Source organism: Sceloporus occidentalis, unplaced genomic scaffold (genome assembly GCF_023333645.1).
Source record: "Sceloporus occidentalis isolate IW3139 unplaced genomic scaffold, rSceOcc1.0.p SCAF_299, whole genome shotgun sequence".
Lineage (NCBI taxonomy): Eukaryota > Metazoa > Chordata > Lepidosauria > Squamata > Phrynosomatidae > Sceloporus > Sceloporus occidentalis.
Genome location: NW_028317279.1, coordinates 37,111 through 50,045, shown reverse-complemented (window position 1 = coordinate 50,045; position 12,935 = coordinate 37,111). Strand labels below are relative to the sequence as shown.

At 44.4% G+C, this 12,935-nt stretch overlaps 1 protein-coding gene across 1 annotated transcript in view; it reads right to left on the bottom strand.

Moving 5' to 3' along the window:
• LOC149275150 (PRKCA-binding protein-like) overlaps positions 1 to 12,935 on the bottom strand; it is a gene marked incomplete at its 5' end in the record, with an annotated part of 100,792 nt that overhangs the window by 54,529 nt on the left and 33,328 nt on the right. The window lies entirely within an intron of this gene.

Genomic DNA, 12,935 nt, shown 5'->3' with positions numbered 1-12,935 from the left:
CCCTTTTCCAAACATGAAAATGTTCTAATTTTATTTTGTGTTGCCTTTGTCTAATTTGGGACTGTTTAGCAATTCACAGCTCAAACTTTGGAGAGAAGACAAGCCAGGGAATTTCACATGGACACTTATCACTTATCTCTCCACCAAATGTATCGGTTTGTCTTAGTCTGTCAATTCTTGTCTTGTCATATCCCTTGAATTTATGTATTGTATTAAGCGCTGCGTAAACTGTTGGCGCTATATAAATAAAGGATAATAATAATAATAATTATCATGCAACAAGTTTGTCACCAATCCCTATAAACTATATCTTTCACCTTTCCATATTTTGTTAGGATTGTTTGCACAAATTACATGCACCCACAGAGAAACCCATTTACTGTTTTCAGCTCCATTCAGCACACTATATGACACGCTAATTTCACTGCACAACAGCACACAAAATAGGGCAAAGTAGACAATAAAGGATTAAATAATTCACTATACAAACAGTTTAGATAACGAAAGAGATAAAGGGAGGACTCCCGAAAGCTCGTCTATTATTTTAAATACTGTTAGTCCAATAAAAAAGGTATTACAAGATTCTGCAACATTCTGTTTTTTTGCATTCTGATAACGAAAGAGAAATTTTCACAATTTATCAGCTTGGCTGAGTGTGATGGGAATTGTAATCCACAAAAAGCAAAAGGCTGTCATGAGCCCATTTCTAAAAACTGTTTTCTTATTTTTGTATTTTTGGGGCACATTTTGTTGATTTTACTTGCAGGTGGTGGTGGTGTGTGTGTGGGGGGTAGCTGTGCCATAATGTCTGATCCTTGCATGATTGTTGTTTTAATGTGCCAGCCAGCTGATCTATGCATCAGATGCCAACAATTTTTTGACATTTATTTGTTTTCTTACTCTTTAGTCTCCGACTGATAAGGAGAACTCTCTTTACTTGAATAGAGCCCCCATATTTATAATGGAAGCTTCTGGCACTGGGTATAGCGGTTCTAGAGGACCACCTGGGACCTGACATTCACTGTGACCCAGCCTACCGTTGAATAACTTATTATATATATATATATATATATATATATATATATTTATTTATTTTTGTAAACCACTTAGTGATTCCCATTCTAGCTCTAACCTTTCTCCATTATTTGATTAATTCTTTTATAAGAAAACTGTCACCTATCTGTTGGCACTGGATGGTTCCCCTGATGGTGGCATCAATGGGGAATTATTTTTACATGGGAGGAGCTCCTGAGGGGCCCTGAATGCCCAGGATGGTCTGGAGAGACCCTCTTGAGAACTTGTTTATTTTTTAAAGGACAATCGTGTAAGAGGCAAAATCTCTTGCAGCGGTGCTTATTAGTGCTCTCCCTGAGGCGGGATTTCGGTGTCGCTGAGACACCGTAAGCTCTTTTAAATCGGGCATCCGTTGCTATATTATAAATGGCAGACTTTGAAGTCTGAGGGAGGGGCCACACGAAGCCCCTGCGGCAGATCCAGGGGCAGGCTGGGCCGGGGGGGCAATTTCCCCCCAAGCCGCCCTAAATCCGGGACGGACGGACGGACGGACAGCAGACGAGCATTCAACGCAGCCGCAAAGTTCAAAACTAAGCGGCTGCGAGCGGGATTGAACGCAGCCGTCGTGCCAGTAGCGTACCTGGCGGGGGAGGGGGGGTCCACCCCGGCTGCCGCTCATCTGAGGGGTGCCACCACGCCGGTACGCCTCCAGAAACTATGCACGCGGCAACTGTGGCTGTGCGTCGGGAATTGAGAAGGACCAAGAAGAAGAAGAACGAAGAGGAGGAGGAAAAGTGACAGAGGAAAGGTAGGACAAGATTCAGGGAGAGTGGAATAGTGAGTATGTGAGAGTGATGGGTGTTATGCTGAATGTTTGTGAATGAGGGTTTCAGATAGCATGGATGTGTGAGTGTGGGGGGAATAGCATGGCATTGGGAGGCTGTAATCACATTCCTTTCATGCCCAGATTCCAGCATGTAGTGGCTGCCTAGGCATGATAGGAGTGTGATTGCTGTCATCAATTATTTTTTTGGTCCAGCTTTGGTGTGTTAACACTTTTATTGGACAGAATAATTCAATAACAGTATTACTATATATATATATATATATATATATATATATATATATATATATATATATATATTGTGACAGAAAGCAGGGGATGATAATGGAGGGAGTGTATATATCCCCTTATATTTTGCAGGGTGGTTACCCTCAATAGTTTTACCAGCCCCAGGGAGATGTCTTGTCAAATAATGGAATCAGTGGCGTCTCCAGCTTTCATATTTAGGGGGGGCCAGGGACCAAAGTAGGGGGGCCAATTATAAAACGGTACATATACACTATTATATATATATATATATATATATATATATATATATATATATATATATATATATACACACACACACACACACACACGTTAGGCAGTTATTTCTCATTCTTTAGTATTAGCCCCTGCTGACAATATATATAAATATTAGACCCTGCTGCCGATATATAGAAATATTACACCCTGCTTCTGATATATATTATTAACCCCTGCTGCGGATATATATTGATATTAGCCCCTGCTGCGGATATATACTTATATTATACCCTGCTGCCGATATACATAAAAATTATACCCTGCTGCGGATATATATATTAATATTTGACCCTGCTACCAGTATATATTAATATTAGCCCCTACTGCCAATATATATTATTAGTCCCTGCAGCCAATATATATAAAATTAGCCCCTGCAGCCAATATATATTAATATTAGCCCCTGCTGCCGATATATATATATATATATATATATATATAAATACTAGACCCTGCTGCCAATATGAATATAAATACTAGACCCTGCTGCCAATATGAATATAAATACTAGACCCTGCTGCCAATAAATATTATTAGCCCCTGCTGCCAATATATGTTAATATCTCCCTCTCCCTCCCTATCTATCCTATCTATCCCCTCTCCCTCCCAATCTATCCCCTCTCCTTCCCAATCTATCCTATCTACCCCCTCTCCCTCCCAATCTATCCCCTCTCCCTCCCAATCTATCCCATCTATCCCCTCTCCCTCCCAATCTATCCCATCTATCCCCTCTCCCTCCCAATCTATCCTAACTACCCCCCCTCTCCCTCCCAATCTATCCCTATCCACCTCTTCTCACTTCCTATCTACCTCTTTTCACTCTCTAACCCCCTCCCCCTCCCTTTGAAGTTCACTTACCTTGGGCTTGTAGAAGTCCAGCGACGGGATCGCGAGGTCTCTGTCTTCCTGGTTCTGCCACAGTGTGCGCAGCTTCATTGCTGAGCGCCGGATATGACATCATATACCGGCGCTCGGCTTGAAATGCCGGCACTGCGACCAAGGCAGAGGCCTCGCGGTCGCGGAGAAGAGTGAGAGGCGCCAAACGGTCACTGAGAACTTATTCCTTAGCAACCGCTCGGCGCCTCTCTCTCTCCTCCGGATCTATTAAAAAAAAAAGACGGCGTTTCAATTGGGGGGGCACATCGGGGGGCACAGCATGATGTAGGGGGGGCCATGGCCCCCTCTGACCCCCCCTGCCGACGCCACTGAATGGAATTGTTGGATGTCTGTTATTTGTGTATTTTGGGTCCCTGGGGTGGAGCATTTGTAGAGTAGGGCTCCACTCCACAGTTTGTGAGCAGCCGAAGACCAGCAGGTGAGAATCCAGTCCGGAGATTCACAGAAACTCTCCTACTACTCACCTGGTTCCACTAATTAATGGGAGAAGCAGTTAAGTAGCCTCCTGATCTGAGAGCAGGAGAGATCATTTGGCTCCCTGAGAGAGAGAGCTGCCAAAAATACTGACTGCTGCAATTATTGCATACAATCTGTTATTTTGTTTGTTGGGAACGGATAAGCTGTCCAACTGTAGTTAGGTTGGAGAACCGTGTATTAGTTAGTGCTCACAAGAGCAAGGCTTTTGTTTTGATTTGTTTATTTTTCCTGTTATGCCTGTGACGAAAAATAAAAACAGGCCCAGCCTTTTATTTTACCCTCCTGGTATCTAAGCCGTCTCTGCAGCCTGAAAGACTGTGTGTAAGTAAAGATTCCCGGACAGAGTACCAAAGTGAAGGGGTATTGTGTCACATAATATATATATATATATATATATATATATAAAATTGCAAACAGCAATCACACTCCTATCATGCTAAGTCAGCCAGCACATGCTAGAACCTGGGCATGATAGGATTGTGATTGTTGTTGAATATATATATTAATATTGTTATTGATTTTTTTGTCTAATTTTGGTGTTACTTTTAAGCAGTGGCGACTCTAGAAACAATATATAGGGGGGCACACAAGATACCACAGTCAAACTGGGGGGGCATTCATAATTTCCAAAAGTAATGTGCTATGGAATTATACTTTTGTTACTGGGCTAAAATAATACTTGATCATTCAACATGGGAAGCCTGAAGCCACAATTGAGTGCGACTAATCCTTGAAATAAATATTATAACACAAATAACTTTTCCACTAAATGATTTCTGGGCCTTGAACGTTTTGTCCCCTGAAGTCACTACAACTTCAGGAGGGCATTTTATCTCTGGATAAATATAAATTAAATAATTCCTACTGTAAGTTAAGTGCCAGGAAACAGATGACCAAACACACACACCAACACAGGCTCTGACACCCAGACACACACACCAGGACAGGCTCTGCCACACAGACAACCAAACACACACACATCAGGACAGGCTCTGCCACACCAACACCCAAACACACACCAGGACAGGCTTTGCCACACCAACACCTATACACACACACCCGAGGACAGGCTCTGCTACACTGATAACCAAAAACACACACACAAACAGAAGGACACAATTAGGGCTGCAACTAACGATTATTTTCATAATCGATTAGTTGGCCGATTATTTTTTCGATTAATCGATTAATCGGATAAAAAAAATGTATGTAAATTTTTCATTTATTTAAAATAATGTAATAAACAAATTATATTAAATACAAACAGCATAATAAAAAAACTTTGATAAAATGCATTTCTTGCCTTTATTTCGCAACCAGCCCCCCCAATTTATGCACGTTTGAGCCCAGGCTTGCCACGCTGCCTCCCAGACATGCCACGCTGCCTCCCACATATGCCACTCCACGCTGCCTCCCACATATACCACTCCACGCTGCCTCCCACATATGCCACTCCACGCTGCCTCCCACATATGCCACTCCACGCTGCCTCCCACATATGCCACTCCACGCTGCCTCCCACATATGCCACTCCACGCTGCCTCCCACATATGCCACTCCACGCTGCCTCCCACATATGCCACTCCACGCTGCCTCCCACATATGCCACTCTGCCTCCCACATATGCCACTCCACGCTGCCTCCCACATATGCCACTCCACGCTGCCTCCCACATATGCCACTCCACGCTGCCTCCCACATATGCCACTCCACTCTGCCTCCCACATATGCCACTCTGCCTCCCACATATGCCACTCTGCCTCCCACATATGCCACTCCACTCTGCCTCCCACATATGTCACTCCACGCTGCCTCCCACATATGTCACTCCACGCTGCCTCCCACATATGTCACTCCACTCTGCCTTCCACATATGCCACTCTGCCTCCCACATATGCCACTCCACGCTGCCTCCCACATATGCCACTCCACGCTGCCTCCCACATATGCCACGCTGCCTCCCACATATGCCACTCCACGCTGCCTCCCACATATGCCACTCCACGCTGCCTCCCACATATGCCACTCCACGCTGCCTCCCACATATGTCACTCCACTCTACCCCCACATATGCCACTGTGCCTGATACACCTTATACCCCGATACACCACTCCATCCTCCCCAGACATGCCACACTGCCTCCCAGACATGCCACACTGCCCTCCCCACATAAGCCACTCCACTCTACCCCCAGATATGCCACTGTGGCCCCAGGTCTGCCTTATACACCCTGATACACCACTCTGTCCTCCCCAGACATGCCACACTGCCCTCCCCACATATGCCTTATACCCCCAGATATGTCACTCCGTCCTCCCCAGATATGCCTTATACCCCCCAGATATCTCATAGTCCCCTCATAGAGTCACAGACCATACTTTTATAAATAAGTACTGGGTTAATCTTCACTGCCCCCAGGATTTAGATTCCCCTTAGTTTGCCCCCCTTTATCTCTAACTGCACCTTAAGTTAACTTTAATAAATTAATAAAATTAACCCTCAGTCCTCATCATTAAATTAACCCTAAACACCCCATTAACCATAACTGCCCCTAAATTAACCCTAAAGACCCCATCAACCACAGCATCCCCTAAATTAACCCTAAAGACCCCATGAACCACAACAGCCCCTAAATTAACCCTAAACATACCATTAACCAAAACTGCCTCAAATTAACCCCAAACACCCCATTAACCACAGCTGCTCCTAAATTAACCCTAAACACACCATTAACCATAGCTGCCCCTAAATTAACCCTAAACACCCTATTAACCATAGCTGCCCCTAAATTAACCCTAAACACCCCATTAACCATAACAGCCCCTAAATTAACTCCCACCTCCCCTAACTTTCAGTAGCCCAAATATTAATTTTATACTTACAGTTAGATGAGTGTCACAGCCATGTGGTTCTGGCCTTCTGGGAGAAGGAAGGGGCGTGGCCAGTTGTCACAGTGATTACAGGGAGGGCCTGGTAAGTAGGAGCTGCTGCTGTGAGTCACTGAAACGGTTTATATAATGAGGGGTATTTTTCAGAGCGTTTGCTCTGAAAAAACCCTCATTTAATAATCGATAAAAATCGTAGCATTGCAGGTATAGATCAAATAAATACATGGAAACAGCATTGCAGGTATTAATCAACTGAATAAGACATACAAACACTATTTGCAGGTATACATAAATAATGTATGGAAATATATAGATATGGATCTACAGAATAACGCAAAACCCCACCTTTGCAGGTATAGATCAATTGGAATTCACATAAAAACACGTCATTAAAAGGTATATTTAAAACCCCCTAAATTACAGGCATAGATCACAGGTTGCACACCCCAAAGCCAGCCCTGGCGTCCACAATGCCCACACAGCAATCACACTCCTATCATACCCAGGCAACCAGTAAATGCTGGTACCTAGGCATGATGGGACTGTGCTTGCTGTGATGGCTGTTAACTATCACACTCCTATCATGCCAGGGCAGCCAGTACATGCTGGTACAGGGTGGCTGTAAGTGATGTGTAGACCCCATACTGCTGGCAGCATCAATACACAAGGGGGGCAGCTAGCTAGGTTTCAGCATGTACTGGCTGACTTGGCATGATAGGAGTGTGATTGCTAACAGCAATCACAGTCCCATCATGCCTAGGTTCCAGCACTTACCCATCCATGCTATCACACACACACTCATTCATTCATATACGCATTCTTTCACAGATTAATTCCCTCAATCACGCATACTCATTCAAACACCTTCCCCACCCCCTTACCTGCACTGCAGCTCCTTGATGCCGCTCACAGACTTCAGCAGAGGGCGCCTCCCTCTGCGTTCTCTGGTACTGCATAGAGGAAGCAGGACTGGAGCAGAGTCATGTGATGTCACGTGAACTCTGCTAGGTTCCGCTTCCTATATGCAGTACAGAAGACCCTGCCACAGGTAAGTAGCAGGGCTCGAGGTGCGGCCCGCGTAAAACCGGTTGCCCTGGCTGCCGATCTTACGCGGGCCGCACCCTCTCACTCCTCCGCATTAAAAAAAAAGAAATAATTAAAAAAAAAACGGGATTTAAAGTCGCATTGCGACTTTATTCCAAATTCGGCAGGGGGACAACAGGGGGGGGAATTGCCCCCCCCGGGGGGAATTGCCCCCCCTTGCCCCCCCCCTTGCCCCCCTGTAGCGACACCACTGCTTTTAAGTATTTTAAAGGTTGTTTTTTGGGGTTTGGTTTTTTTTCGGTTTTGGCCAAGTGAATGCTGAATTTTCAGTTTCAGTCCAGAATTTTCATTTCGGTGCATCCCTACTATATACTATGCCAGTCACTAAAGTGATAAGCCTACACCACATCAATGTTTGGCTTAGTATATGGTGATAGGGGTTGTACTGCAGTATTGTCAGTGTCTAGGCACACATTGACGGTGGTACCCCATAATCCCTAAGTATATAATGATAGCAGTTATGCTGTACCCCTGTCAATGTTTGCTTAACCATAGAAACTATGCAGTTTTAAAGTGTGTGTGGGGGTGCCACATACAGGATCTGCCACAGGTGCCAAATACTCTAGGTACGCCCATGCGTCATGCGGCAGTCAGGCTCAATGGCTGTGCCTCAGCTGTTCGTCCCACGTCTTAAAAGGGGTGGGCTGAAGAGCTGAGGCATGGCCATTGGGCGGCGCGGTGCGTGCACGCCGGCCACTTTAATTTCATTAGGCGCTGGTGGAGTGACTGCCGCACGAAGGCCGCTTTCAATTTCGCTCGCAGCCGCTTTGATGGCGCAATGGGCCAGTTGACTAGACTTGCCCCCCAGGCCTTAGGCTGCCAGCCCTCCCCTGGGCAGATCTCTGTGTTTCTGAATCCCTCAACATCAAGGCAACATTGTTTGGGAGAAGAAAGCAATCTACGATGTACACCCGTTTAAAGCCATGATGTGCCAGGCACGTCAATTGTCATTAACAGGATGTCCTTCTGTGACGTGCTTGGCACATCAATTGTTGTTAAAGGGTCAAGCAGTGTATCTATAGAATTTATTGTGTGTAGCAGAGTAAACAAGATATCATCTGCAGTTATATATTTGGTTAATTCATTAATATAGGATTTTACAAGTTCCCCCAAAATATGCCCAATCTATGCATCAGTTCACAGGATTTTGGTGAACAATGTCTTGTGTATTGTTCCACACATGGTGCACAAGAAATCCAAGTGCAACATTGAAATTCCTGCATAAAAAAATGCAAAATAATAAAGTTCCCCAAGAAGAAGACATCAGTGTAAGAAGAGGAAACAACAGCAGAAAGTGGAGGATGAGAGCAGGGTGCAGCTGGACCAGAGGTACAGGCGTCAATCACAGGGGGTACATTTGGGGCATGCGCATTTTTCAATGTTGAACTTTGGCGTTTGGTGATCAACTGCCCATGCCCTATTTGGTACATCTTTGAGCCCCGCCATTTCAGTGTGCCCAATAAAACCATATATTTTTGAAAACTAGACACCCCAGGGTATTTTAAATGCTTGTATTTTAACTCTTTGCATGCACATATTTTACCACCAGCATTTTTTCAGTTTGCAGTAGTATTTTTTTGTGTGTATTCCCCCCAAACACACACACACACCTACTTTATGTATGAATTTACAGCTCCTGGTATATTTACAGCTCCTGAGTACAGTGATACCCCACGTGCATGGGTTTGTCATTTTTGGGGGGAAATAAAAGGCCACATTTGGGACGTATGCATTTTTCTAATTGGAAATTAGATGTGTGGCCATCCTTCCCCCCGTGTTATTTGGGGCATTGTTGAACCCAGCCAATTCAATTTACCCCAACAAATCATAAATTTTTTTTAAAGTAGACACCCAATGGGCATTTAATATGCCAGTATTTTAACTCTTTCCATGCAAGAATTGTTTTAAGTTAATGTGCTAATTTTAGGACTTGCTCACAAAAATATATTATATAAAAGTTATTTGGGTTAATAATTTGAAGTCAGTTGAGGAAAATAAAAAGATATTTAAAGAGAAGATTGAAAAGAGTTAAAGTTGGGTAGGGTGGAAGGCCCATTTAGTTATCCTCCTATCCTCCTTTTTTTAAGTTTTAGTCTGTCACCCCTGGGCCTTGTAACCAAATTTCCAGTTAAGTATGCATCTTTTGAAAATGCTTTAAAGTGGGTTACAAATTGTGGAAAGGGCTCATTATTAGCAAAAGTGCACATTGAGACAGCTATTAAGTCTTCAGTTTGAGGATGAATTTTAAATTGATAAATGCTTGCCAATGGGCTTTGCTGTGTTGTGTCTTTATTCGGAAGCCTTTTCATCCTTTTTAGGATGGGCATTTCAGAAGGTTGCAGGCTTAGACTCTGTAAATCATTATTTGCATGACTTTTTGCTGGGTAGGATTTTTCAAGCCACATGTAAAGGGTCATTGCTGGGAAAAAGAAGCCCATCATAGGGTGAGTGTTTCTAGGCAAATAAAGGAAGCGTGAGAATAGTTTCCTCAACATTTCAATGGAGCATCTACTTGGCAGGAGGATTTTGTGGATGACGACTCTCCTGAGGTCATTACTGATACAGCTGGTTTACAGGGCTTTTTTACTTTGTGAATTGTGAATTGTTCACATTATAGGTCACATTAAAGGTGGAAAAAAGTTCTGACATGTTTATCTTTGTCTCATTCTTTAAAATCACAAGAACCTGGCATTTTAATAGGGGTGTGTAGACTTTTTATATCCACTGTAGCTCCAAGTGCAATGAAGCAGATGACACAGTTGCAGGAGAAGCTGCTATAGTTGAGGCCTCTGCCTGGATCTTGATATCAGAACTTGCATAACATGGGTGAGCGAGTGAACCTTGTCTTTGATGCTTTTAAATTGAGCCTCATGACCCCCCAGCATCTGTCATTGAGGGGATAAAGCTTTGCCAAACTCAGTGGAGTCCATGACCCAAGGGTAATGTCATGACTGCCTTGACCCAGGTGTGCTCACCGTAGGAGTATACCTCTACTCTACATGAAATAGTTCATGCAGTGATTCACAGAGTTCACTCTTAGGGATCCCGTAAGGCTCTTATAATAAGATTTTTGGTAGATATTGCTTACATTTTTTCCCATGTTCTCAGCAAAAACAAGCATCCTATTAGAGGATGGAGAAGTGAAACCCAAGCAAATGTGTCACTTACTGATAGGAAGTTTTTTTCAGAACAGGCTCTGTTAAATTGCGTTTCTTAAAGTGCCAGGAGCCATGAGGGTTTCAACCAACAAGCCTGCTTATGTTAGCAACCATTACACCACCAGCTGGCTTTTTCACAAGACACCTGCTGGCTTTTTCACAAGACACCTGCCTGTATCTACAACACCTGTGACTCGATATGGCCTAGATATACCTGGTTATGCGCCTATAGCATTGTATTCCTGGCCCTATTTACATTTTGTGGCATGGGCACCGACTCCTCTTCTGGAATATCTAATGCTACAGACCCCTTGCTGCCTGCTCCTGCTACAGGCCCACTTGCCGCCTGCCTGCTCTACAGAACCTGTTGTCTGTTATTAGACTCCTGTTTTATTCTAGTTAGGACTACAGATAACGCCAAACCCAAAGGCTTAAGCAGACAGCTGTCTGCTCCAGATCTTGTACATAACAGACCAGCAGCTGTCAAGTCTACAGTCAAGACATCCGCAAAGTCAGGGCTACAACTGCATCGTCTCCCTGACTTTGTACCTTGCTGTGCAGTACAGGCAAGCCTCAACAGGCCTAGAGGTCCTCTCTCTGTTGAGGAATGGGCTAGAAAAAGGAACCTGAGTCTTTATTACAGGGCACCAGGACTGCTGTCTGCAGCTCATTGCATTTACCCAAAGCTCTGACTGCAGCCTGCTATGAACCTATGAAGTCTATTGGCTATACTCCCAAAAAGGGCCAAGCAATTCACCCAAGACAAGCCACTCTACTTTTTCCAGCAAAAAGAAGAGGTCATAGTCCTCAGAAAAAAAATTCTGGAGGCTTTCCCTTTGGGGCTAGGTTAGAGCAATAGGTGTTTGAACCAGCGAGCCTGGCCCTTTTTACAGTTTGTGGATTACTGATTTTTTCTTATAAGGATATTGACCTATTGACATGAATTTTGACTCCTCATCTGGATTATCCCCTGGTACTGTGCCACAGACTGTGATGTCTGTTTGCGGTACAGCTGCCCTTTTCTTTCTGCTGTGAGCCTGTTCAAAGAGAAAGTCAAAGGCTAAAGCAGACAGTCGTCTGCAACTTGATACAGCAACACTCGCCTCCCTGCAGCCAAGTTCAAAGCACGATTTTGTCCCTGCACAGGGACCCGTACTCTGACTGAGTAGCTCCGCTGTAGAGATCTCCCTTGTCGCTAAAAGCTCAAGGGATTAACCCTTTCTGTTCACCCAAGCACTAGTCGAGATTTAGTGTAGAGTGCAAACAGAACTGAGTTTATTGGGAACACAGACATTTATACACACAACATGAATGGACCAGGATTATAATCCCACTAGACAGCCCGCCCCCTCCATACAGTTATATGGCCAGCAATGCCCACCCGACAGAGTCACTATTTTGAGGCGATCATGAGGAAGCGGTGTCAATCCCGGTGTACCAATGGAGGGCTCAAGGTCAAAGGATGTTATGTTCCAAAAATCTGACGTCGGTACCCTGAGCGACAGCATCGGGAACACCCCAAAAATAGTCTGCTCGGTAGCCGGGCCAGAGTTCCATAGTCGCAGTTGGGTAAACCCTGGTCTTAAAGATGGGTAATAAAACCAGGGTTCCCCAAATGAGCTCCCTCTCCATAGAGTGTTGCCAACCACGGGCATAGTCTAACAAGAAAGCAGCAACGTGGTGGGACAACGGATGTCCATAGCAACGCAGCTCCAATTGTCGGCGGCATCAACTCAGTTCCTAGCTGCCGTAGAGTTCCATGAATTTGCAGCCTGGTCCCGGTCAGGCGCCAAGCAGAGGGAAAGGGGAATCTGACCAGCACAAGGGGAACATAGGGTCCATGAGACCTTAATCTTTGGAAAAGTCAATTAATATACTTCTTTGGCTGAGGGGGTAAGACATAGGAATGGAGGTGCAATGCATAAAAACAAGAATGAGGCCAAAATAACATATGGGACAAACAGGCAGTAATCCTAACTGGATTACTATAGACAGGCACTATATATGTGGTTAATGGACTGGTTATAA